Source organism: Montipora foliosa, chromosome 7 (assembly GCF_036669935.1).
Source record: "Montipora foliosa isolate CH-2021 chromosome 7, ASM3666993v2, whole genome shotgun sequence".
Lineage (NCBI taxonomy): Eukaryota > Metazoa > Cnidaria > Anthozoa > Scleractinia > Acroporidae > Montipora > Montipora foliosa.
In genome coordinates, this window is record NC_090875.1 from 6,529,742 (window position 1) to 6,554,741 (window position 25,000).

The 25,000-nt window shown below is 42.5% G+C and overlaps 28 non-coding genes across 28 annotated transcripts; all 28 read left to right on the forward strand.

Annotated features, from left to right (window-relative positions):
- Positions 1 to 1,424: 1,424 nt before the first annotated feature.
- Positions 1,425 to 1,496, forward strand: Trnae-uuc (transfer RNA glutamic acid (anticodon UUC)). Its single transcript has one exon. It is a non-coding gene; the product is annotated as a tRNA-Glu (tRNA).
- Positions 1,497 to 1,574: 78 nt separating this feature from the next.
- On the forward strand, positions 1,575 to 1,647 carry Trnav-aac (transfer RNA valine (anticodon AAC)). Its single transcript has one exon. It is a non-coding gene; the product is annotated as a tRNA-Val (tRNA).
- Positions 1,648 to 3,208: 1,561 nt separating this feature from the next.
- Trnae-uuc (transfer RNA glutamic acid (anticodon UUC)) lies at positions 3,209 to 3,280 on the forward strand. Its single transcript has one exon. It is a non-coding gene; the product is annotated as a tRNA-Glu (tRNA).
- A 78-nt stretch (positions 3,281 to 3,358) lies between these two features.
- Trnav-aac (transfer RNA valine (anticodon AAC)) lies at positions 3,359 to 3,431 on the forward strand. The gene has a single exon. It is a non-coding gene; the product is annotated as a tRNA-Val (tRNA).
- Positions 3,432 to 4,992: 1,561 nt separating this feature from the next.
- Trnae-uuc (transfer RNA glutamic acid (anticodon UUC)) lies at positions 4,993 to 5,064 on the forward strand. The gene has a single exon. It is a non-coding gene; the product is annotated as a tRNA-Glu (tRNA).
- Positions 5,065 to 5,142: 78 nt separating this feature from the next.
- Positions 5,143 to 5,215, forward strand: Trnav-aac (transfer RNA valine (anticodon AAC)). Its single transcript has one exon. It is a non-coding gene; the product is annotated as a tRNA-Val (tRNA).
- A 1,561-nt stretch (positions 5,216 to 6,776) lies between these two features.
- On the forward strand, positions 6,777 to 6,848 carry Trnae-uuc (transfer RNA glutamic acid (anticodon UUC)). The gene has a single exon. It is a non-coding gene; the product is annotated as a tRNA-Glu (tRNA).
- A 78-nt stretch (positions 6,849 to 6,926) lies between these two features.
- Positions 6,927 to 6,999, forward strand: Trnav-aac (transfer RNA valine (anticodon AAC)). The gene has a single exon. It is a non-coding gene; the product is annotated as a tRNA-Val (tRNA).
- A 1,568-nt stretch (positions 7,000 to 8,567) lies between these two features.
- Trnae-uuc (transfer RNA glutamic acid (anticodon UUC)) lies at positions 8,568 to 8,639 on the forward strand. The gene has a single exon. It is a non-coding gene; the product is annotated as a tRNA-Glu (tRNA).
- Positions 8,640 to 8,717: 78 nt separating this feature from the next.
- On the forward strand, positions 8,718 to 8,790 carry Trnav-aac (transfer RNA valine (anticodon AAC)). Its single transcript has one exon. It is a non-coding gene; the product is annotated as a tRNA-Val (tRNA).
- Positions 8,791 to 10,351: 1,561 nt separating this feature from the next.
- Trnae-uuc (transfer RNA glutamic acid (anticodon UUC)) lies at positions 10,352 to 10,423 on the forward strand. The gene has a single exon. It is a non-coding gene; the product is annotated as a tRNA-Glu (tRNA).
- Positions 10,424 to 10,501: 78 nt separating this feature from the next.
- Trnav-aac (transfer RNA valine (anticodon AAC)) lies at positions 10,502 to 10,574 on the forward strand. Its single transcript has one exon. It is a non-coding gene; the product is annotated as a tRNA-Val (tRNA).
- Positions 10,575 to 12,135: 1,561 nt separating this feature from the next.
- Positions 12,136 to 12,207, forward strand: Trnae-uuc (transfer RNA glutamic acid (anticodon UUC)). The gene has a single exon. It is a non-coding gene; the product is annotated as a tRNA-Glu (tRNA).
- Positions 12,208 to 12,285: 78 nt separating this feature from the next.
- Positions 12,286 to 12,358, forward strand: Trnav-aac (transfer RNA valine (anticodon AAC)). Its single transcript has one exon. It is a non-coding gene; the product is annotated as a tRNA-Val (tRNA).
- Positions 12,359 to 13,918: 1,560 nt separating this feature from the next.
- Trnae-uuc (transfer RNA glutamic acid (anticodon UUC)) lies at positions 13,919 to 13,990 on the forward strand. The gene has a single exon. It is a non-coding gene; the product is annotated as a tRNA-Glu (tRNA).
- A 78-nt stretch (positions 13,991 to 14,068) lies between these two features.
- On the forward strand, positions 14,069 to 14,141 carry Trnav-aac (transfer RNA valine (anticodon AAC)). Its single transcript has one exon. It is a non-coding gene; the product is annotated as a tRNA-Val (tRNA).
- A 1,561-nt stretch (positions 14,142 to 15,702) lies between these two features.
- Trnae-uuc (transfer RNA glutamic acid (anticodon UUC)) lies at positions 15,703 to 15,774 on the forward strand. Its single transcript has one exon. It is a non-coding gene; the product is annotated as a tRNA-Glu (tRNA).
- A 78-nt stretch (positions 15,775 to 15,852) lies between these two features.
- On the forward strand, positions 15,853 to 15,925 carry Trnav-aac (transfer RNA valine (anticodon AAC)). Its single transcript has one exon. It is a non-coding gene; the product is annotated as a tRNA-Val (tRNA).
- A 1,561-nt stretch (positions 15,926 to 17,486) lies between these two features.
- On the forward strand, positions 17,487 to 17,558 carry Trnae-uuc (transfer RNA glutamic acid (anticodon UUC)). The gene has a single exon. It is a non-coding gene; the product is annotated as a tRNA-Glu (tRNA).
- Positions 17,559 to 17,636: 78 nt separating this feature from the next.
- Positions 17,637 to 17,709, forward strand: Trnav-aac (transfer RNA valine (anticodon AAC)). The gene has a single exon. It is a non-coding gene; the product is annotated as a tRNA-Val (tRNA).
- A 1,561-nt stretch (positions 17,710 to 19,270) lies between these two features.
- Positions 19,271 to 19,342, forward strand: Trnae-uuc (transfer RNA glutamic acid (anticodon UUC)). Its single transcript has one exon. It is a non-coding gene; the product is annotated as a tRNA-Glu (tRNA).
- Positions 19,343 to 19,420: 78 nt separating this feature from the next.
- Positions 19,421 to 19,493, forward strand: Trnav-aac (transfer RNA valine (anticodon AAC)). Its single transcript has one exon. It is a non-coding gene; the product is annotated as a tRNA-Val (tRNA).
- A 1,534-nt stretch (positions 19,494 to 21,027) lies between these two features.
- Positions 21,028 to 21,099, forward strand: Trnae-uuc (transfer RNA glutamic acid (anticodon UUC)). Its single transcript has one exon. It is a non-coding gene; the product is annotated as a tRNA-Glu (tRNA).
- A 78-nt stretch (positions 21,100 to 21,177) lies between these two features.
- On the forward strand, positions 21,178 to 21,250 carry Trnav-aac (transfer RNA valine (anticodon AAC)). The gene has a single exon. It is a non-coding gene; the product is annotated as a tRNA-Val (tRNA).
- Positions 21,251 to 22,811: 1,561 nt separating this feature from the next.
- Trnae-uuc (transfer RNA glutamic acid (anticodon UUC)) lies at positions 22,812 to 22,883 on the forward strand. The gene has a single exon. It is a non-coding gene; the product is annotated as a tRNA-Glu (tRNA).
- A 78-nt stretch (positions 22,884 to 22,961) lies between these two features.
- On the forward strand, positions 22,962 to 23,034 carry Trnav-aac (transfer RNA valine (anticodon AAC)). The gene has a single exon. It is a non-coding gene; the product is annotated as a tRNA-Val (tRNA).
- Positions 23,035 to 24,595: 1,561 nt separating this feature from the next.
- On the forward strand, positions 24,596 to 24,667 carry Trnae-uuc (transfer RNA glutamic acid (anticodon UUC)). Its single transcript has one exon. It is a non-coding gene; the product is annotated as a tRNA-Glu (tRNA).
- Positions 24,668 to 24,745: 78 nt separating this feature from the next.
- Positions 24,746 to 24,818, forward strand: Trnav-aac (transfer RNA valine (anticodon AAC)). The gene has a single exon. It is a non-coding gene; the product is annotated as a tRNA-Val (tRNA).
- Positions 24,819 to 25,000: the final 182 nt, after the last annotated feature.

Genomic DNA, 25,000 nt, shown 5'->3' on the forward strand with positions numbered 1-25,000 from the left:
GAGTGTCATTGGGAGTTACGATGTCCACATGAGTATTTGCCAGAGCAGGGGGCGAGAGGGAGGGTCCATCGGTTCTTCTAAACACAACCACCTCGGAAATACACCTGCCTTGAAAATAAAACATATTATGAGGTAAAGCCAACCTAGAAGGGAAGGTTCGATAAGATACGAGTTCGCTGACAGCAGGTATCATGGTAGTGACAAATTGACTTCAAAAGGCGAAAGAACTTGTTAAACTTACATAAATCTTTAATTCTAAGCCTCTTAGCAAGAAAGCTGAGCTCATTGTTAGGCATCAAAAAGTGATAAATTCTTTGCTTGGCAAAGGCCCAAATGACTGTTCTTGGTAAAATTTCGCATTTTTAAATCATGGTTACTCAGAGATCGACTGCTATATGACGTTCAAATTTTTAGAGATAACTCCTTGTGCCCACGCATTTTCAATATTTAGTAACTTATTCTTGGTTCACTGATTAAAAACGAAAGTGTTGCGATAATGAAGAAGACAATGTACTTAAAGATTACCCTATCAGGAATGCTGAAACATTTGTTACCAATGGGAAGAAAAAATGATAGAGATCGAAGACGCAAATACTCGACTGTGTCTTAAAGTGTGCATCTTTGATCTCAGCAGAAATCTTTGGTTTCTGCGTGTTTATGAACTCTTGACCTTTGAGCCAAACTGAAACGAAGAAGTCACCAGACAAAGTCAAACAAAGCTTTATTTTGAGTCCGGCTAGAAAACCAAGCAGTACTGTTTAAAAGCCAATCAGGTGGTTTCCATAGTGTAGTGGTTACACCCAGAAGGTGGTCAGTTCAAACCTGACTGGAAATACATCTGTTTTGATGGCCAGTTACCAAAGGCCAAACAAGGGTAATGAAATATCCATATTCCAGAAAATGATACTGTGCTTTGCAGAGCGTTCAAAAGGGTAGGTGAGTATGGGTGCCCTGTTGATCAGCCAAGTGCAATCACAACATCTTGTCCGTTCAAGTCTTCTTGGATAAGGACTATAAACCGTAGATTCCATCTCACCCATATCTTCTATGTTCATAAGTTCCGTGTGGGACGTTAAAGAACCCACACACTACATTGGAGAAGAGTAGGGGGCGAAGTGCCCGGTGTTGTAGCTGTCCTCATCCCTCCAGCAGAAGTGGCTAAAGACTTGTTTCCATATCTCAGAGTGCCCTTGGACGTGACGTGCCTGGGAATGAAATTAAATCACTGGAATCGGAATGCTAACAGTTAAGCCTAAATATTGTTTTAGGTCTAATTAGGCCTAAGGCTGCATTTCTAAGGGGTTTGGAGCCTCATTTGGACAATTCTTTAGATGCTCCAGATCGGTTACTCGATGGTTTCTCTGCGGCAATAAATTACTTGCGACATCAAACCACAAGCAACCTCGCAAAAACCAAGCGCGCAATCCCACATGGTCTAGTGGTTAGGATCCGGCGCTTTCACCGCCGTGGCCCGGGTTCGATTCCCGGTGTGGGAACGACGCCAACATTTTCCTCTTGGCTTGTCCGGTGTAAAGGGTAAGTCATGCGTATTTTATTCTATAACGAAAAGTGTGGTTTCTGTGGTGTAGTGGTTATCACATCCGCCTAACACGCGGAAGGTCGCCAGTTCAAGCCTGGCCGGAAACATCACCACTTTTGGTTGCACAGAAAACGAAATAGTTGCACATGGATTAGGATTCCTCAAAGACATATCAACTGCGATGTGACTCAGTAAACTTGAAAATTGCAATGTCATCAAGGACTACAATGTTAATTTTGGAGAAGAGTGTCATGGGGAGTTACGATGTCCACATGAGTATTTGCCAGAGCAGGGGGCGAGAGGGAGGGTCCATCGGTTCTTCCAAACACAACCACCTCGGAAATACACCTGCCTTGAAAATAAAACATATCATGAGTTAAAGCCAACCTAGAAGGGAAGGTTCGATAAGATACGAGTTCGCTGACAGCAGGTATCATGGTAGTGACAAATTGACTTCAAAAGGCGAAAGAACTTGTTAAACTTACATAAATCTTTAATTCTAAGCCTCTTAGCAAGAAAGCTGAGCTCATTGTTAGGCATCAAAAAGTGATAAATTCTTTGCTTGGCAAAGGCCCAAATGACTGTTCTTGGTAAAATGTCGCATTTTTAAATCATGGTTACTCAGAGATCGACTGCTATATGACGTTCAAATTTTTAGAGATAACTCCTTGTGCCCACGCATTTTCAATATTTAGTAACTTATTCTTGGTTCACTGATTAAAAACGAAAGTGTTGCGATAATGAAGAAGACAATGTACTTAAAGATTACCCTATCAGGAATGCTGAAACATTTGTTACCAATGGGAAGAAAAAATGATAGAGATCGAAGACGCAAATACTCGACTGTGTCTTAAAGTGTGCATCTTTGATCTCAGCAGAAATCTTTGGTTTCTGCGTGTTTATGAACTCTTGACCTTTGAGCCAAACTGAAACGAAGAAGTCACCAGACAAAGTCAAACAAAGCTTTATTTTGAGTCCGGCTAGAAAACCAAGCAGTACTGTTTAAAAGCCAATCAGGTGGTTTCCATAGTGTAGTGGTTACACCCAGAAGGTGGTCAGTTCAAACCTGACTGGAAATACATCTGTTTTGATGGCCAGTTACCAAAGGCCAAAAAAGGGTAATGAAATATCCATATTCCAGAAAATGATACTGTGCTTTGCAGAGCGTTCAAAAGGGTAGGTGAGTATGGGTGCCCTGTTGATCAGCCAAGTGCAATCACAACATCTTGTCCGTTCAAGTCTTCTTGGATAAGGACTATAAACCGTAGATTCCATCTCACCCATATCTTCTATGTTCATAAGTTCCGTGTGGGACGTTAAAGAACCCACACACTACATTGGAGAAGAGTAGGGGGTGAAGTGCCCGGTGTTGTAGCTGTCCTCATCCCTCCAGCAGAAGTGGCTAAAGACTTGTTTCCATATCTCAGAGTGCCCTTGGACGTGACGTGCCTGGGAATGAAATTAAATCACTGGAATCGGAATGCTAACAGTTAAGCCTAAATATTGTTTTAGGTCTAATTAGGCCTAAGGCTGCATTTCTAAGGGGTTTGGAGCCTCATTTGGACAATTCTTTAGATGCTCCAGATCGGTTACTCGATGGTTTCTCTGCGGCAATAAATTACTTGCGACATGAAACCACAAGCAACCTCGCAAAAACCAAGCGCGCAATCCCACATGGTCTAGTGGTTAGGATCCGGCGCTTTCACCGCCGTGGCCCGGGTTCGATTCCCGGTGTGGGAACGACGCCAACATTTTCCTCTTGGCTTGTCCGGTGTAAAGGGTAAGTCATGCGTATTTTATTCTATAACGAAAAGTGTGGTTTCTGTGGTGTAGTGGTTATCACATCCGCCTAACACGCGGAAGGTCGCCAGTTCAAGCCTGGCCGGAAACATCACCACTTTTGGTTGCACAGAAAACGAAATAGTTGCACATGGATTAGGATTCCTCAAAGACATATCAACTGCGATGTGACTCAGTAAACTTGAAAATTGCAATGTCATCAAGGACTACAATGTTAATTTTGGAGAAGAGTGTCATTGGGAGTTACGATGTCCACATGAGTATTTGCCAGAGCAGGGGGCGAGAGGGAGGGTCCATCGGTTCTTCCAAACACAACCACCTCGGAAATACACCTGCCTTGAAAATAAAACATATCATGAGGTAAAGCCAACCTAGAAGGGAAGGTTCGATAAGATACGAGTTCGCTGACAGCAGGTATCATGGTAGTGACAAATTGACTTCAAAAGGCGAAAGAACTTGTTAAACTTACATAAATCTTTAATTCTAAGCCTCTTAGCAAGAAAGCTGAGCTCATTGTTAGGCATCAAAAAGTGATAAATTCTTTGCTTGGCAAAGGCCCAAATGACTGTTCTTGGTAAAATGTCGCATTTTTAAATCATGGTTACTCAGAGATCGACTGCTATATGACGTTCAAATTTTTAGAGATAACTCCTTGTGCCCACGCATTTTCAATATTTAGTAACTTATTCTTGGTTCACTGATTAAAAACGAAAGTGTTGCGATAATGAAGAAGACAATGTACTTAAAGATTACCCTATCAGGAATGCTGAAACATTTGTTACCAATGGGAAGAAAAAATGATAGAGATCGAAGACGCAAATACTCGACTGTGTCTTAAAGTGTGCATCTTTGATCTCAGCAGAAATCTTTGGTTTCTGCGTGTTTATGAACTCTTGACCTTTGAGCCAAACTGAAACGAAGAAGTCACCAGACAAAGTCAAACAAAGCTTTATTTTGAGTCCGGCTAGAAAACCAAGCAGTGCTGTTTAAAAGCCAATCAGGTGGTTTCCATAGTGTAGTGGTTACACCCAGAAGGTGGTCAGTTCAAACCTGACTGGAAATACATCTGTTTTGATGGCCAGTTACCAAAGGCCAAAAAAGGGTAATGAAATATCCATATTCCAGAAAATGATACTGTGCTTTGCAGAGCGTTCAAAAGGGTAGGTGAGTATGGGTGCCCTGTTGATCAGCCAAGTGCAATCACAACATCTTGTCCGTTCAAGTCTTCTTGGATAAGGACTATAAACCGTAGATTCCATCTCACCCATATCTTCTATGTTCATAAGTTCCGTGTGGGACGTTAAAGAACCCACACACTACATTGGAGAAGAGTAGGGGGTGAAGTGCCCGGTGTTGTAGCTGTCCTCATCCCTCCAGCAGAAGTGGCTAAAGACTTGTTTCCATATCTCAGAGTGCCCTTGGACGTGACGTGCCTGGGAATGAAATTAAATCACTGGAATCGGAATGCTAACAGTTAAGCCTAAATATTGTTTTAGGTCTAATTAGGCCTAAGGCTGCATTTCTAAGGGGTTTGGAGCCTCATTTGGACAATTCTTTAGATGCTCCAGATCGGTTACTCGATGGTTTCTCTGCGGCAATAAATTACTTGCGACATCAAACCACAAGCAACCTCGCAAAAACCAAGCGCGCAATCCCACATGGTCTAGTGGTTAGGATCCGGCGCTTTCACCGCCGTGGCCCGGGTTCGATTCCCGGTGTGGGAACGACGCCAACATTTTCCTCTTGGCTTGTCCGGTGTAAAGGGTAAGTCATGCGTATTTTATTCTATAACGAAAAGTGTGGTTTCTGTGGTGTAGTGGTTATCACATCCGCCTAACACGCGGAAGGTCGCCAGTTCAAGCCTGGCCGGAAACATCACCACTTCTGGTTGCACAGAAAACGAAATAGTTGCACATGGATTAGGATTCCTCAAAGACATATCAACTGCGATGTGACTCAGTAAACTTGAAAATTGCAATGTCATCAAGGACTACAATGTTAATTTTGGAGAAGAGTGTCATTGGGAGTTACGATGTCCACATGAGTATTTGCCAGAGCAGGGGGCGAGAGGGAGGGTCCATCGGTTCTTCCAAACACAACCACCTCGGAAATACACCTGCCTTGAAAATAAAACATATCATGAGGTAAAGCCAACCTAGAAGGGAAGGTTCGATAAGATACGAGTTCGCTGACAGCAGGTATCATGGTAGTGACAAATTGACTTCAAAAGGCGAAAGAACTTGTTAAACTTACATAAATCTTTAATTCTAAGCCTCTTAGCAAGAAAGCTGAGCTCATTGTTAGGCATCAAAAAGTGATAAATTCTTTGCTTGGCAAAGGCCCAAATGACTGTTCTTGGTAAAATGTCGCATTTTTAAATCATGGTTACTCAGAGATCGACTGCTATATGACGTTCAAATTTTTAGAGATAACTCCTTGTGCCCACGCATTTTCAATATTTAGTAACTTATTCTTGGTTCACTGATTAAAAACGAAAGTGTTGCGATAATGAAGAAGACAATGTACTTAAAGATTACCCTATCAGGAATGCTGAAACATTTGTTACCAATGGGAAGAAAAAATGATAGAGATCGAAGACGCAAATACTCGACTGTGTCTTAAAGTGTGCATCTTTGATCTCAGCAGAAATCTTTGGTTTCTGCGTGTTTATGAACTCTTGACTTTTGAGCCAAACTGAAAAGAAGAAGTCACCAGACAAAGTCAAACCAAGCTTTATTTTGAGTCCGGCTAAAAAACCAAGCAGTGCTGTTTAAAAGCCAATCAGGTGGTTTCCATAGTGTAGTGGTTACACCCAGAAGGTGGTCAGTTCAAACCTGACTGGAAATACATCTGTTTTGATGGCCAGTTACCAAAGGCCAAAAAAGGGTAATGAAATATCCATATTCCAGAAAATGATACTGTGCTTTGCAGAGCGTTCAAAAGGGTAGGTGAGTATGGGTGCCCTGTTGATCAGCCAAGTGCAATCACAACATCTTGTCCGTTCAAGTCTTCTTGGATAAGGACTATAAACCGTAGATTCCATCTCACCCATATCTTCTATATTCATAAGTTCCGTGTGGGACGTTAAAGAACCCACACACTACATTGGAGAAGAGTAGGGGGTGAAGTGCCCGGTGTTGTAGCTGTCCTCATCCCTCCAGCAGAAGTGGCTAAAGACTTGTTTCCATATCTCAGAGTGCCCTTGGACGTGACGTGCCTGGGAATGAAATTAAATCGCTGGAATCGGAATGCTAACAGTTAAGCCTAAATATTGTTTTAGGTCTAATTAGGCCTAAGGCTGCATTTCTAAGGGGTTTGGAGCCTCATTTGGACAATTCTTTAGATGCTCCAGATCAGTTACTCGATGGTTTCTCTGCGGCAATAAATTACTTGCGACATCAAACCACAAGCAACCTCGCAAAAACCAAGCGCGCAATCCCACATGGTCTAGTGGTTAGGATCCGGCGCTTTCACCGCCGTGGCCCGGGTTCGATTCCCGGTGTGGGAACGACGCCAACATTTTCCTCTTGGCTTGTCCGGTGTAAAGGGTAAGTCATGCGTATTTTATTCTATAACGAAAAGTGTGGTTTCTGTGGTGTAGTGGTTATCACATCCGCCTAACACGCGGAAGGTCGCCAGTTCAAGCCTGGCCGGAAACATCACCACTTTTGGTTGCACAGAAAAGGAAATAGTTGCACATGGATTAGGATTCCTCAAAGACATATCAACTGCGATGTGACTCAGTAAACTTGAAAATTGCAATGTCATCAAGGACTACAATGTTAATTTTGGAGAAGAGTGTCATTGGGAGTTACGATGTCCACATGAGTATTTGCCAGAGCAGGGGGCGAGAGGGAGGGTCCATCGGTTCTTCCAAACACAACCACCTCGGAAATACACCTGCCTTGAAAATAAAACATATTATGAGGTAAAGCCAACCTAGAAGGGAAGGTTCGATAAGATACGAGTTCGCTGACAGCAGGTATCATGGTAGTGACAAATTGACTTCAAAAGGCGAAAGAACTTGTTAAACTTACATAAATCTTTAATTCTAAGCCTCTTAGCAAGAAAGCTGAGCTCATTGTTAGGCATCAAAAAGTGATAAATTCTTTGCTTGGCAAAGGCCCAAATGACTGTTCTTGGTAAAATGTCGCATTTTTAAATCATGGTTACTCAGAGATCGACTGCTATATGACGTTCAAATTTTTAGAGATAACTCCTTGTGTCCACGCATTTTCAATATTTAGTAACTTATTCTTGGTTCACTGATTAAAAACGAAAGTGTTGCGATGATGAAGAAGACAATGTACTTAAAGATTACCCTATCAGGAATGCTGAAACATTTGTTACCAATGGGAAGAAAAAATGATAGAGATCGAAGACGCAAATACTCGACTGTGTCTTAAAGTGTGCATCTTTGATCTCAGCAGAAATCTTTGGTTTCTGCGTGTTTATGAACTCTTGACCTTTGAGCCAAACTGAAACGAAGAAGTCACCAGACAAAGTCAAACAAAGCTTTATTTTGAGTCCGGCTAGAAAACCAAGCAGTGCTGTTTAAAAGCCAATCAGGTGGTTTCCATAGTGTAGTGGTTACACCCAGAAGGTGGTCAGTTCAAACCTGACTGGAAATACATCTGTTTTGATGGCCAGTTACCAAAGGCCAAAAAAGGGTAATGAAATATCCATATTCCAGAAAATGATACTGTGCTTTGCAGAGCGTTCAAAAGGGTAGGTGAGTATGGGTTCCCTGTTGATCAGCCAAGTGCAATCACAACATCTTGTCCGTTCAAGTCTTCTTGGATAAGGACTATAAACCGTAGATTCCATCTCACCCATATCTTCTATGTTCATAAGTTCCGTGTGGGACGTTAAAGAACCCACACACTACATTGGAGGGTGAAGTGCCATAGGGGGTGAAGTGCCCGGTGTTGTAGCTGTCCTCATCCCTCCAGCAGAAGTGGCTAAAGACTTGTTTCCATATCTCAGAGTGCCCTTGGACGTGACGTGCCTGGGAATGAAATTAAATCACTGGAATCGGAATGCTAACAGTTAAGCCTAAATATTGTTTTAGGTCTAATTAGGCCTAAGGCTGCATTTCTAAGGGGTTTGGAGCCTCATTTGGACAATTCTTTAGATGGTCCAGATCGGTTACTCGATGGTTTCTCTGCGGCAATAAATTACTTGCGACATCAAACCACAAGCAACCTCGCAAAAACCAAGCGCGCAATCCCACATGGTCTAGTGGTTAGGATCCGGCGCTTTCACCGCCGTGGCCCGGGTTCGATTCCCGGTGTGGGAACGACGCCAACATTTTCCTCTTGGCTTGTCCGGTGTAAAGGGTAAGTCATGCGTATTTTATTCTATAACGAAAAGTGTGGTTTCTGTGGTGTAGTGGTTATCACATCCGCCTAACACGCGGAAGGTCGCCAGTTCAAGCCTGGCCGGAAACATCACCACTTTTGGTTGCACAGAAAACGAAATAGTTGCACATGGATTAGGATTCCTCAAAGACATATCAACTGCGATGTGACTCAGTAAACTTGAAAATTGCAATGTCATCAAGGACTACAATGTTAATTTTGGAGAAGAGTGTCATTGGGAGTTACGATGTCCACATGAGTATTTGCCAGAGCAGGGGGCGAGAGGGAGGGTCCATCGGTTCTTCCAAACACAACCACCTCGGAAATACACCTGCCTTGAAAATAAAACATATCATGAGGTAAAGCCAACCTAGAAGGGAAGGTTCGATAAGATACGAGTTCGCTGACAGCAGGTATCATGGTAGTGACAAATTGACTTCAAAAGGCGAAAGAACTTGTTAAACTTACATAAATCTTTAATTCTAAGCCTCTTAGCAAGAAAGCTGAGCTCATTGTTAGGCATCAAAAAGTGATAAATTCTTTGCTTGGCAAAGGCCCAAATGACTGTTCTTGGTAAAATGTCGCATTTTTAAATCATGGTTACTCAGAGATCGACTGCTATATGACGTTCAAATTTTTAGAGATAACTCCTTGTGCCCACGCATTTTCAATATTTAGTAACTTATTCTTGGTTCACTGATTAAAAACGAAAGTGTTGCGATAATGAAGAAGACAATGTTTTTAAAGATTACCCTATCAGGAATGCTGAAACATTTGTTACCAATGGGAAGAAAAAATGATAGAGATCGAAGACGCAAATACTCGACTGTGTCTTAAAGTGTGCATCTTTGATCTCAGCAGAAATCTTTGGTTTCTGCGTGTTTATGAACTCTTGACCTTTGAGCCAAACTGAAACGAAGAAGTCACCAGACAAAGTCAAACAAAGCTTTATTTTGAGTCCGGCTAGAAAACCAAGCAGTGCTGTTTAAAAGCCAATCAGGTGGTTTCCATAGTGTAGTGGTTACACCCAGAAGGTGGTCAGTTCAAACCTGACTGGAAATACATCTGTTTTGATGGCCAGTTACCAAAGGCCAAAAAAGGGTAATGAAATATCCATATTCCAGAAAATGATACTGTGCTTTGCAGAGCGTTCAAAAGGGTAGGTGAGTATGGGTGCCCTGTTGATCAGCCAAGTGCAATCACAACATCTTGTCCGTTCAAGTCTTCTTGGATAAGGACTATAAACCGTAGATTCCATCTCACCCATATCTTCTATGTTCATAAGTTCCGTGTGGGACGTTAAAGAACCCACACACTACATTGGAGAAGAGTAGGGGGTGAAGTGCCCGGTGTTGTAGCTGTCCTCATCCCTCCAGCAGAAGTGGCTAAAGACTTGTTTCCATATCTCAGAGTGCCCTTGGACGTGACGTGCCTGGGAATGAAATTAAATCACTGGAATCGGAATGCTAACAGTTAAGCCTAAATATTGTTTTAGGTCTAATTAGGCCTAAGGCTGCATTTCTAAGGGGTTTGGAGCCTCATTTGGACAATTCTTTAGATGCTCCAGATCGGTTACTCGATGGTTTCTCTGCGGCAATAAATTACTTGCGACATCAAACCACAAGCAACCTCGCAAAAACCAAGCGCGCAATCCCACATGGTCTAGTGGTTAGGATCCGGCGCTTTCACCGCCGTGGCCCGGGTTCGATTCCCGGTGTGGGAACGACGCCAACATTTTCCTCTTGGCTTGTCCGGTGTAAAGGGTAAGTCATGCGTATTTTATTCTATAACGAAAAGTGTGGTTTCTGTGGTGTAGTGGTTATCACATCCGCCTAACACGCGGAAGGTCGCCAGTTCAAGCCTGGCCGGAAACATCACCACTTTTGGTTGCACAGAAAACGAAATAGTTGCACATGGATTAGGATTCCTCAAAGACATATCAACTGCGATGTGACTCAGTAAACTTGAAAATTGCAATGTCATCAAGGACTACAATGTTAATTTTGGAGAAGAGTGTCATTGGGAGTTACGATGTCCACATGAGTATTTGCCAGAGCAGGGGGCGAGAGGGAGGGTCCATCGGTTCTTCCAAACACAACCACCTCGGAAATACACCTGCCTTGAAAATAAAACATATCATGAGGTAAAGCCAACCTAGAAGGGAAGGTTCGATAAGATACGAGTTCGCTGACAGCAGGTATCATGGTAGTGACAAATTGACTTCAAAAGGCGAAAGAACTTGTTAAACTTACATAAATCTTTAATTCTAAGCCTCTTAGCAAGAAAGCTGAGCTCATTGTTAGGCATCAAAAAGTGATAAATTCTTTGCTTGGCAAAGGCCCAAATGACTGTTCTTGGTAAAATGTCGCATTTTTAAATCATGGTTACTCAGAGATCGACTGCTATATGACGTTCAAATTTTTAGAGATAACTCCTTGTGCCCACGCATTTTCAATATTTAGTAACTTATTCTTGGTTCACTGATTAAAAACGAAAGTGTTGCGATAATGAAGAAGACAATGTACTTAAAGATTACCCTATCAGGAATGCTGAAACATTTGTTACCAATGGGAAGAAAAAATGATAGAGATCGAAGACGCAAATACTCGACTGTGTCTTAAAGTGTGCATCTTTGATCTCAGCAGAAATCTTTGGTTTCTGCGTGTTTATGAACTCTTGACTTTTGAGCCAAACTGAAAAGAAGAAGTCACCAGACAAAGTCAAACCAAGCTTTATTTTGAGTCCGGCTAAAAAACCAAGCAGTGCTGTTTAAAAGCCAATCAGGTGGTTTCCATAGTGTAGTGGTTACACCCAGAAGGTCGTCAGTTCAAACCTGACTGGAAATACATCTGTTTTGATGGCCAGTTACCAAAGGCCAAAAAAGGGTAATGAAATATCCATATTCCAGAAAATGATACTGTGCTTTGCAGAGCGTTCAAAAGGGTAGGTGAGTATGGGTTCCCTGTTGATCAGCCAAGTGCAATCACAACATCTTGTCCGTTCAAGTCTTCTTGGATAAGGACTATAAACCGTAGATTCCATCTCACCCATATCTTCTATGTTCATAAGTTCCGTGTGGGACGTTAAAGAACCCACACACTACATTGGAGAAGAGTAGGGGGTGAAGTGCCCGGTGTTGTAGCTGTCCTCATCCCTCCAGCAGAAGTGGCTAAAGACTTGTTTCCATATCTCAGAGTGCCCTTGGACGTGACGTGCCTGGGAATGAAATTAAATCACTGGAATCGGAATGCTAACAGTTAAGCCTAAATATTGTTTTAGGTCTAATTAGGCCTAAGGCTGCATTTCTAAGGGGTTTGGAGCCTCATTTGGACAATTCTTTAGATGCTCCAGATCGGTTACTCGATGGTTTCTCTGCGGCAATAAATTACTTGCGACATCAAACCACAAGCAACCTCGCAAAAACCAAGCGCGCAATCCCACATGGTCTAGTGGTTAGGATCCGGCGCTTTCACCGCCGTGGCCCGGGTTCGATTCCCGGTGTGGGAACGACGCCAACATTTTCCTCTTGGCTTGTCCGGTGTAAAGGGTAAGTCATGCGTATTTTATTCTATAACGAAAAGTGTGGTTTCTGTGGTGTAGTGGTTATCACATCCGCCTAACACGCGGAAGGTCGCCAGTTCAAGCCTGGCCGGAAACATCACCACTTTTGGTTGCACAGAAAACGAAATAGTTGCACATGGATTAGGATTCCTCAAAGACATATCAACTGCGATGTGACTCAGTAAACTTGAAAATTGCAATGTCATCAAGGACTACAATGTTAATTTTGGAGAAGAGTGTCATTGGGAGTTACGATGTCCACATGAGTATTTGCCAGAGCAGGGGGCGAGAGGGAGGGTCCATCGGTTCTTCCAAACACAACCACCTCGGAAATACACCTGCCTTGAAAATAAAACATATCATGAGGTAAAGCCAACCTAGAAGGGAAGGTTCGATAAGATACGAGTTCGCTGACAGCAGGTATCATGGTAGTGACAAATTGACTTCAAAAGGCGAAAGAACTTGTTAAACTTACATAAATCTTTAATTCTAAGCCTCTTAGCAAGAAAGCTGAGCTCATTGTTAGGCATCAAAAAGTGATAAATTCTTTGCTTGGCAAAGGCCCAAATGACTGTTCTTGGTAAAATGTCGCATTTTTAAATCATGGTTACTCAGAGATCGACTGCTATATGACGTTCAAATTTTTAGAGATAACTCCTTGTGCCCACGCATTTTCAATATTTAGTAACTTATTCTTGGTTCACTGATTAAAAACGAAAGTGTTGCGATAATGAAGAAGACAATGTACTTAAAGATTACCCTATCAGGAATGCTGAAACATTTGTTACCAATGGGAAGAAAAAATGATAGAGATCGAAGACGCAAATACTCGACTGTGTCTTAAAGTGTGCATCTTTGATCTCAGCAGAAATCTTTGGTTTCTGCGTGTTTATGAACTCTTGACCTTTGAGCCAAACTGAAACGAAGAAGTCACCAGACAAAGTCAAACCAAGCTTTATTTTGAGTCCGGCTAGAAAACCAAGCAGTGCTGTTTAAAAGCCAATCAGGTGGTTTCCATAGTGTAGTGGTTACACCCAGAAGGTGGTCAGTTCAAACCTGACTGGAAATACATCTGTTTTGATGGCCAGTTACCAAAGGCCAAAAAGGGTAATGAAATATCCATATTCCAGAAAATGATACTGTGCTTTGCAGAGCGTTCAAAAGGGTAGGTGAGTATGGGTTCCCTGTTGATCAGCCAAGTGCAATCACAACATCTTGTCCGTTCAAGTCTTCTTGGATAAGGACTATAAACCGTAGATTCCATCTCACCCATATCTTCTATGTTCATAAGTTCCGTGTGGGACGTTAAAGAACCCACACACTACATTGGAGAAGAGTAGGGGGTGAAGTGCCCGGTGTTGTAGCTGTCCTCATCCCTCCAGCAGAAGTGGCTAAAGACTTGTTTCCATATCTCAGAGTGCCCTTGGACGTGACGTGCCTGGGAATGAAATTAAATCACTGGAATCGGAATGCTAACAGTTAAGCCTAAATATTGTTTTAGGTCTAATTAGGCCTAAGGCTGCATTTCTAAGGGGTTTGGAGCCTCATTTGGACAATTCTTTAGATTCTTCAGATCGGTTACTCGATGGTTTCTCTGCAACAATAAATTACTTGCGACATGAAACCACAACCAACCTCGCAAAAACCAAGCGCGCAATCCCACATGGTCTAGTGGTTAGGATCCGGCGCTTTCACCGCCGTGGCCCGGGTTCGATTCCCGGTGTGGGAACGACGCCAACATTTTCCTCTTGGCTTGTCCGGTGTAAAGGGTAAGTCATGCGTATTTTATTCTATAACGAAAAGTGTGGTTTCTGTGGTGTAGTGGTTATCACATCCGCCTAACACGCGGAAGGTCGCCAGTTCAAGCCTGGCCGGAAACATCACCACTTTTGGTTGCACAGAAAACGAAATAGTTGCACATGGATTAGGATTCCTCAAAGACATATCAACTGCGATGTGACTCAGTAAACTTGAAAATTGCAATGTCATCAAGGACTACAATGTTAATTTTGGAGAAGAGTGTCATTGGGAGTTACGATGTCCACATGAGTATTTGCCAGAGCAGGGGGCGAGAGGGAGGGTCCATCGGTTCTTCCAAACACAACCACCTCGGAAATACACCTGCCTTGAAAATAAAACATATCATGAGGTAAAGCCAACCTAGAAGGGAAGGTTCGATAAGATACGAGTTCGCTGACAGCAGGTATCATGGTAGTGACAAATTGACTTCAAAAGGCGAAAGAACTTGTTAAACTTACATAAATCTTTAATTCTAAGCCTCTTAGCAAGAAAGCTGAGCTCATTGTTAGGCATCAAAAAGTGATAAATTCTTTGCTTGGCAAAGGCCCAAATGACTGTTCTTGGTAAAATGTCGCATTTTTAAATCATGGTTACTCAGAGATCGACTGCTATATGACGTTCAAATTTTTAGAGATAACTCCTTGTGCCCACGCATTTTCAATATTTAGTAACTTATTCTTGGTTCACTGATTAAAAACGAAAGTGTTGCGATAATGAAGAAGACAATGTACTTAAAGATTACCCTATCAGGAATGCTGAAACATTTGTTACCAATGGGAAGAAAAAATGATAGAGATCGAAGACGCAAATACTCGACTGTGTCTTAAAGTGTGCATCTTTGATCTCAGCAGAAATCTTTGGTTTCTGCGTGTTTATGAACTCTTGACTTTTGAGCCAAACTGAAAAGAAGAAGTCACCAGACAAAGTCAAACCAGGCTTTATTTTGAGTCCGGCTAAAAAACCAAGCAGTGCTGTTTAAAAGCCAATCAGGTGGTTTCCATAGTGTAGTGGTTACACCCAGAAGGTCGTCAGTTCAAACCTGACTGGAAATACATCTGTTTTGATGGCCAGTTACCAAAGGCCAAACAAGGGTAATGAAATATCCATATTCCAGAAAATGATACTGTGCTTTGCAGAGCGTTCAAAAGGGTAGGTGAGTATGGCTTCCCTGTTGATCAGCCAAGTGCAATCACAACATCTTGTCCGTTCAAGTCTTCTTGGATAAGGACTATAAACCGTAGATTCCATCTCACCCATATCTTCTATGTTCATAAGTTCCGTGTGGGACGTTAAAGAACCCACACACTACATTGGAGAAGAGTAGGGGGTGAAGTGCCCGGTGTTGTAGCTGTCCTCATCCCTCCAGCAGAAGTGGCTAAAGACTTGTTTCCATATCTCAGAGTGCCCTTGGACGTGACGTGCCTGGGAATGAAATTAAATCACTGGAATCGGAATGCTAACAGTTAAGCCTAAATATTGTTTTAGGTCTAATTAGGTCTAAGGCTGCATTTCTAAGGGGTTTGGAGCCTCATTTGGACAATTCTTTAGATGCTCCAGATCGGTTACTCGATGGTTTCTCTGCGGCAATAAATTACTTGCGACATCAAACCACAAGCAACCTCGCAAAAACCAAGCGCGCAATCCCACATGGTCTAGTGGTTAGGATCCGGCGCTTTCACCGTCGTGGCCCGGGTTCGATTCCCGGTGTGGGAACGACGCCAACATTTTCCTCTTGGCTTGTCCGGTGTAAAGGGTAAGTCATGCGTATTTTATTCTATAACGAAAAGTGTGGTTTCTGTGGTGTAGTGGTTATCACATCCGCCTAACACGCGGAAGGTCGCCAGTTCAAGCCTGGCCGGGAACATCACCACTTTTGGTTGCACAGAAAACGAAATAGTTGCACATGGATTAGGATTCCTCAAAGACATATCAACTGCGATGTGACTCAGTAAACTCGAAAATTGCAATGTCATCAAGGACTACAATGTTAATTTTGGAGAAGAGTGTCATTGGGAGTTACGATGTCCACATGAGTATTTGCCAGAGCAGGGGGCGAGAGGGAGGGTCCATCGGTTCTTCCAAACACAACCACCTCGGAAATACACCTGCCTTGAAAATAAAACATATCATGAGGTAAAGCCAACCTAGAAGGGAAGGTTCGATAAGATACGAGTTCGCTGACAGCAGGTATCATGGTAGTGACAAATTGACTTCAAAAGGCGAAAGAACTTGTTAAACTTACATAAATCTTTAATTCTAAGCCTCTTAGCAAGAAAGCTGAGCTCATTGTTAGGCATCAAAAAGTGATAAATTCTTTGCTTGGCAAAGGCCCAAATGACTGTTCTTGGTAAAATGTCGCATTTTTAAATCATGGTTACTCAGAGATCGACTGCTATATGACGTTCAAATTTTTAGAGATAACTCCTTGTGCCCACGCATTTTCAATATTTAGTAACTTATTCTTGGTTCACTGATTAAAAACGAAAGTGTTGCGATGATGAAGAAGACAATGTACTTAAAGATTACCCTATCAGGAATGCTGAAACATTTGTTACCAATGGGAAGAAAAAATGATAGAGATCGAAGACGCAAATACTCGACTGTGTCTTAAAGTGTGCATCTTTGATCTCAGCAGAAATCTTTGGTTTCTGCGTGTTTATGAACTCTTGACCTTTGAGCCAAACTGAAACGAAGAAGTCACCAGACAAAGTCAAACAAAGCTTTATTTTGAGTCCGGCTAAAAAACCAAGCAGTGCTGTTTAAAAGCCAATCAGGTGGTTTCCATAGTGTAGTGGTTACACCCAGAAGGTGGTCAGCTCAAACCTGACTGGAAATACATCTGTTTTGATGGCCAGTTACCAAAGGCCAAACAAGGGTAATGAAATATCCATATTCCAGAAAATGATACTGTGCTTTGCAGAGCGTTCAAAAGGGTAGGTGAGTATGGGTTCCCTGTTGATCAGCCAAGTGCAATCACAACATCTTGTCCGTTCAAGTCTTCTTGGATAAGGACTATAAACCGTAGATTCCATCTCACCCATATCTTCTATGTTCATAAGTTCCGTGTGGGACGTTAAAGAACCCACACACTACATTGGAGAAGAGTAGGGGGTGAAGTGCCCGGTGTTGTAGCTGTCCTCATCCCTCCAGCAGAAGTGGCTAAAGACTTGTTTCCATATCTCAGATAGCCCTTGGACGTGACGTGCCTGGGAATGAAATTAAATCACTGGAATCGGAATGCTAACAGTTAAGCCTAAATATTGTTTTAGGTCTAATTAGGTCTAAGGCTGCATTTCTAAGGGGTTTGGAGCCTCATTTGGACAATTCTTTAGATGCTCCAGATCGGTTACTCGATGGTTTCTCTGCGGCAATAAATTACTTGCGACATCAAACCACAAGCAACCTCGCAAAAACCAAGCGCGCAATCCCACATGGTCTAGTGGTTAGGATCCGGCGCTTTCACCGCCGTGGCCCGGGTTCGATTCCCGGTGTGGGAACGACGCCAACATTTTCCTCTTGGCTTGTCCGGTGTAAAGGGTAAGTCATGCGTATTTTATTCTATAACGAAAAGTGTGGTTTCTGTGGTGTAGTGGTTATCACATCCGCCTAACACGCGGAAGGTCGCCAGTTCAAGCCTGGCCGGAAACATCACCACTTTTGGTTGCACAGAAAACGAAATAGTTGCACATGGATTAGGATTCCTCAAAGACATATCAACTGCGATGTGACTCAGTAAACTTGAAAATTGCAATGTCATCAAGGACTACAATGTTAATTTTGGAGAAGAGTGTCATTGGGAGTTACGATGTCCACATGAGTATTTGCCAGAGCAGGGGGCGAGAGGGAGGGTCCATCGGTTCTTCCAAACACAACCACCTCGGAAATACACCTGCCTTGAAAATAAAACATATCATGAGGTAAAGCCAACCTAGAAGGGAAGGTTCGATAAGATACGAGTTCGCTGACAGCAGGTATCATGGTAGTGACAAATTGACTTCAAAAGGCGAAAGAACTTGTTAAACTTACATAAATCTTTAATTCTAAGCCTCTTAGCAAGAAAGCTGAGCTCATTGTTAGGCATCAAAAAGTGATAAATTCTTTGCTTGGCAAAGGCCCAAATGACTGTTCTTGGTAAAATGTCGCATTTTTAAATCATGGTTACTCAGAGATCGACTGCTATATGACGTTCAAATTTTTAGAGATAACTCCTTGTGCCCACGCATTTTCAATATTTAGTAACTTATTCTTGGTTCACTGATTAAAAACGAAAGTGTTGCGATGATGAAGAAGACAATGTACTTAAAGATTACCCTATCAGGAATGCTGAAACATTTGTTACCAATGGGAAGAAAAAATGATAGAGATCGAAGACGCAAATACTCGACTGTGTCTTAAAGTGTGCATCTTTGATCTCAGCAGAAATCTTTGGTTTCTGCGTGTTTATGAACTCTTGACCTTTGAGCCAAACTGAAACGAAGAAGTCACCAGACAAAGTCAAACAAAGCTTTATTTTGAGTCCGGCTAGAAAACCAAGCAGTGCTGTTTAAAAGCCAATCAGGTGGTTTCCATAGTGTAGTGGTTACACCCAGAAGGTGGTCAGCTCAAACCTGACTGGAAATACATCTGTTTTGATGGCCAGTTACCAAAGGCCAAAAAAGGGTAATGAAATATCCATATTCCAGAAAATGATACTGTGCTTTGCAGAGCGTTCAAAAGGGTAGGTGAGTATGGGTTCCCTGTTGATCAGCCAAGTGCAATCACAACATCTTGTCCGTTCAAGTCTTCTTGGATAAGGACTATAAACCGTAGATTCCATCTCACCCATATCTTCTATGTTCATAAGTTCCGTGTGGGACGTTAAAGAACCCACACACTACATTGGAGAAGAGTAGGGGGTGAAGTGCCCGGTGTTGTAGCTGTCCTCATCCCTCCAGCAGAAGTGGCTAAAGACTTGTTTCCATATCTCAGAGTGCCCTTGGACGTGACGTGCCTGGGAATGAAATTAAATCACTGGAATCGGAATGCTAACAGTTAAGCCTAAATATTGTTTTAGGTCTAATTAGGCCTAAGGCTGCATTTCTAAGGGGTTTGGAGCCTCATTTGGACAATTCTTTAGATTCTTCAGATCGGTTACTCGATGGTTTCTCTGCAACAATAAATTACTTGCGACATGAAACCACAAGCAACCTCGCAAAAACCAAGCGCGCAATCCCACATGGTCTAGTGGTTAGGATCCGGCGCTTTCACCGCCGTGGCCCGGGTTCGATTCCCGGTGTGGGAACGACGCCAACATTTTCCTCTTGGCTTGTCCGGTGTAAAGGGTAAGTCATGCGTATTTTATTCTATAACGAAAAGTGTGGTTTCTGTGGTGTAGTGGTTATCACATCCGCCTAACACGCGGAAGGTCGCCAGTTCAAGCCTGGCCGGAAACATCACCACTTTTGGTTGCACAGAAAACGAAATAGTTGCACATGGATTAGGATTCCTCAAAGACATATCAACTGCGATGTGACTCAGTAAACTTGAAAATTGCAATGTCATCAAGGACTACAATGTTAATTTTGGAGAAGAGTGTCATTGGGAGTTACGATGTCCACATGAGTATTTGCCAGAGCAGGGGGCGAGAGGGAGGGTCCATCGGTTCTTCCAAACACAACCACCTCGGAAATACACCTGCCTTGAAAATAAAACATATCATGAGGTAAAGCCAACCTAGAAGGGAAGGTTCGATAAGATACGAGTTCGCTGACAGCAGGTATCATGGTAGTGACAAATTGACTTCAAAAGGCGAAAGAACTTGTTAAACTTACATAAATCTTTAATTCTAAGCCTCTTAGCAAGAAAGCTGAGCTCATTGTTAGGCATCAAAAAGTGATAAATTCTTTGCTTGGCAAAGGCCCAAATGACTGTTCTTGGTAAAATGTCGCATTTTTAAATCATGGTTACTCAGAGATCGACTGCTATATGACGTTCAAATTTTTAGAGATAACTCCTTGTGCCCACGCATTTTCAATATTTAGTAACTTATTCTTGGTTCACTGATTAAAAACGAAAGTGTTGCGATAATGAAGAAGACAATGTACTTAAAGATTACCCTATCAGGAATGCTGAAACATTTGTTACCAATGGGAAGAAAAAATGATAGAGATCGAAGACGCAAATACTCGACTGTGTCTTAAAGTGTGCATCTTTGATCTCAATGAACTCTTGACCTTTGAGCCAAACTGAAACGAAGAAGTCACCAGACAAAGTCAAACAAAGCTTTATTTTGAGTCCGGCTAGAAAACCAAGCAGTGCTGTTTAAAAGCCAATCAGGTGGTTTCCATAGTGTAGTGGTTACACCCAGAAGGTGGTCAGTTCAAACCTGACTGGAAATACATCTGTTTTGATGGCCAGTTACCAAAGGCCAAAAAAGGGTAATGAAATATCCATATTCCAGAAAATGATACTGTGCTTTGCAGAGCGTTCAAAAGGGTAGGTGAGTATGGGTGCCCTGTTGATCAGCCAAGTGCAATCACAACATCTTGTCCGTTCAAGTCTTCTTGGATAAGGACTATAAACCGTAGATTCCATCTCACCCATATCTTCTATGTTCATAAGTTCCGTGTGGGACGTTAAAGAACCCACACACTACATTGGAGAAGAGTAGGGGGTGAAGTGCCCGGTGTTGTAGCTGTCCTCATCCCTCCAGCAGAAGTGGCTAAAGACTTGTTTCCATATCTCAGAGTGCCCTTGGACGTGACGTGCCTGGGAATGAAATTAAATCACTGGAATCGGAATGCTAACAGTTAAGCCTAAATATTGTTTTAGGTCTAATTAGGCCTAAGGCTGCATTTCTAAGGGGTTTGGAGCCTCATTTGGACAATTCTTTAGATTCTTCAGATCGGTTACTCGATGGTTTCTCTGCAACAATAAATTACTTGCGACATGAAACCACAACCAACCTCGCAAAAACCAAGCGCGCAATCCCACATGGTCTAGTGGTTAGGATCCGGCGCTTTCACCGCCGTGGCCCGGGTTCGATTCCCGGTGTGGGAACGACGCCAACATTTTCCTCTTGGCTTGTCCGGTGTAAAGGGTAAGTCATGCGTATTTTATTCTATAACGAAAAGTGTGGTTTCTGTGGTGTAGTGGTTATCACATCCGCCTAACACGCGGAAGGTCGCCAGTTCAAGCCTGGCCGGAAACATCACCACTTTTGGTTGCACAGAAAACGAAATAGTTGCACATGGATTAGGATTCCTCAAAGACATATCAACTGCGATGTGACTCAGTAAACTTGAAAATTGCAATGTCATCAAGGACTACAATGTTAATTTTGGAGAAGAGTGTCATTGGGAGTTACGATGTCCACATGAGTATTTGCCAGAGCAGGGGGCGAGAGGGAGGGTCCATCGGTTCTTCCAAACACAACCACCTCGGAAATACACCTGCCTTGAAAATAAAACATATCATGAGGTAAAGCCAACCTAGAAGGGAAGGTTCGATAAGATACGAGTTCGCTGACAGCAGGTATCATGGTAGTGACAAATTGACTTCAAAAGGCGAAAGAACTTGTTAAACTTACATAAATCTTTAATTCTAAGCCTCTTAGCAAGAAAGCTGAGCTCATTGTTAGGCATCAAAAAGTGATAAATTCTTTGCTTGGCAAAGGCCCAAATGACTGTTCTTGGTAAAATGTCGCATTTTTAAATCATGGTTACTCAGAGATCGACTGCTATATGACGTTCAAATTTTTAGAGATAACTCCTTGTGCCCACGCATTTTCAATATTTAGTAACTTATTCTTGGTTCACTGATTAAAAACGAAAGTGTTGCGATAATGAAGAAGACAATGTACTTAAAGATTACCCTATCAGGAATGCTGAAACATTTGTTACCAATGGGAAGAAAAAATGATAGAGATCGAAGACGCAAATACTCGACTGTGTCTTAAAGTGTGCATCTTTGATCTCAGCAGAAATCTTTGGTTTCTGCGTGTTTATGAACTCTTGACTTTTGAGCCAAACTGAAAAGAAGAAGTCACCAGACAAAGTCAAACCAGGCTTTATTTTGAGTCCGGCTAAAAAACCAAGCAGTGCTGTTTAAAAGCCAATCAGGTGGTTTCCATAGTGTAGTGGTTACACCCAGAAGGTCGTCAGTTCAAACCTGACTGGAAATACATCTGTTTTGATGGCCAGTTACCAAAGGCCAAACAAGGGTAATGAAATATCCATATTCCAGAAAATGATACTGTGCTTTGCAGAGCGTTCAAAAGGGTAGGTGAGTATGGGTTCCCTGTTGATCAGCCAAGTGCAATCACAACATCTTGTCCGTTCAAGTCTTCTTGGATAAGGACTATAAACCGTAGATTCCATCTCACCCATATCTTCTATGTTCATAAGTTCCGTGTGGGACGTTAAAGAACCCACACACTACATTGGAGAAGAGTAGGGGGTGAAGTGCCCGGTGTTGTAGCTGTCCTCATCCCTCCAGCAGAAGTGGCTAAAGACTTGTTTCCATATCTCAGAGTGCCCTTGGACGTGACGTGCCTGGGAATGAAATTAAATCACTGGAATCGGAATGCTAACAGTTAAGCCTAAATATTGTTTTAGGTCTAATTAGGTCTAAGGCTGCATTTCTAAGGGGTTTGGAGCCTCATTTGGACAATTCTTTAGATGCTCCAGATCGGTTACTCGATGGTTTCTCTGCGGCAATAAATTACTTGCGACATCAAACCACAAGCAACCTCGCAAAAACCAAGCGCGCAATCCCACATGGTCTAGTGGTTAGGATCCGGCGCTTTCACCGCCGTGGCCCGGGTTCGATTCCCGGTGTGGGAACGACGCCAACATTTTCCTCTTGGCTTGTCCGGTGTAAAGGGTAAGTCATGCGTATTTTATTCTATAACGAAAAGTGTGGTTTCTGTGGTGTAGTGGTTATCACATCCGCCTAACACGCGGAAGGTCGCCAGTTCAAGCCTGGCCGGAAACATCACCACTTTTGGTTGCACAGAAAACGAAATAGTTGCACATGGATTAGGATTCCTCAAAGACATATCAACTGCGATGTGACTCAGTAAACTTGAAAATTGCAATGTCATCAAGGACTACAATGTTAATTTTGGAGAAGAGTGTCATTGGGAGTTACGATGTCCACATGAGTATTTGCCAGAGCAGGGGGCGAGAGGGAGGGTCCATCGGTTCTTCCAAACACAACCACCTCGGAAATACACCTGCCTTGAAAATAAAACATATCATGAGGTAAAGCCAACCTAGAAGGGAAGGTTCGATAAGATACGAGTTCGCTGACAGCAGGTATCATGGTAGTGACAAATTGACTTCAAAAGGCGAAAGAACTTGTTAAACTTACATAAATCTTTAATTCTAAGCCTCTTAGCAAGAAAGCTGAGCTCATTGTTAGGCATCAAAAAGTGATAAATTCTTTGCTTGGCAAAGGCCCAAATGACTGTTCTTGGTAAAATGTCGCATTTTTAAATCATGGTTACTCAGAGATCGACTGCTATATGACGTTCAAATTTTTAGAGATAACTCCTTGTGCCCACGCATTTTCAATATTTAGTAACTTATTCTTGGTTCACTGATTAAAAACGAAAGTGTTGCGATAATGAAGAAGACAATGTACTTAAAGATTACCCTATCAGGAATGCTGAAACATTTGTTACCAATGGGAAGAAAAAATGATAGAGATCGAAGACGCAAATACTCGACTGTGTCTTAAAGTGTGCATCTTTGATCTCAGCAGAAATCTTTGGTTTCTGCGTGTTTATGAACTCTTGACTTTTGAGCCAAACTGAAAAGAAGAAGTCACCAGACAAAGTCAAACCAGGCTTTATTTTGAGTCCGGCTAAAAAACCAAGCAGTGCTGTTTAAAAGCCAATCAGGTGGTTTCCATAGTGTAGTGGTTACACCCAGAAGGTCGTCAGTTCAAACCTGACTGGAAATACATCTGTTTTGATGGCCAGTTACCAAAGGCCAAACAAGGGTAATGAAATATCCATATTCCAGAAAATGATACTGTGCTTTGCAGAGCGTTCAAAAGGGTAGGTGAGTATGGGTTCCCTGTTGATCAGCCAAGTGCAATCACAACATCTTGTCCGTTCAAGTCTTCTTGGATAAGGACTATAAACCGTAGATTCCATCTCACCCATATCTTCTATGTTCATAAGTTCCGTGTGGGACGTTAAAGAACCCACACACTACATTGGAGAAGAGTAGGGGGTGAAGTGCCCGGTGTTGTAGCTGTCCTCATCCCTCCAGCAGAAGTGGCTAAAGACTTGTTTCCATATCTCAGAGTGCCCTTGGACGTGACGTGCCTGGGAATGAAATTAAATCACTGGAATCGGAATGCTAACAGTTAAGCCTAAATATTGTTTTAGGTCTAATTAGGCCTAAGGCTGCATTTCTAAGGGGTTTGGAGCCTCATTTGGACAATTCTTTAGATTCTTCAGATCGGTTACTCGATGGTTTCTCTGCAACAATAAATTACTTGCGACATGAAACCACAACCAACCTCGCAAAAACCAAGCGCGCAATCCCACATGGTCTAGTGGTTAGGATCCGGCGCTTTCACCGCCGTGGCCCGGGTTCGATTCCCGGTGTGGGAACGACGCCAACATTTTCCTCTTGGCTTGTCCGGTGTAAAGGGTAAGTCATGCGTATTTTATTCTATAACGAAAAGTGTGGTTTCTGTGGTGTAGTGGTTATCACATCCGCCTAACACGCGGAAGGTCGCCAGTTCAAGCCTGGCCGGAAACATCACCACTTTTGGTTGCACAGAAAACGAAATAGTTGCACATGGATTAGGATTCCTCAAAGACATATCAACTGCGATGTGACTCAGTAAACTTGAAAATTGCAATGTCATCAAGGACTACAATGTTAATTTTGGAGAAGAGTGTCATTGGGAGTTACGATGTCCACATGAGTATTTGCCAGAG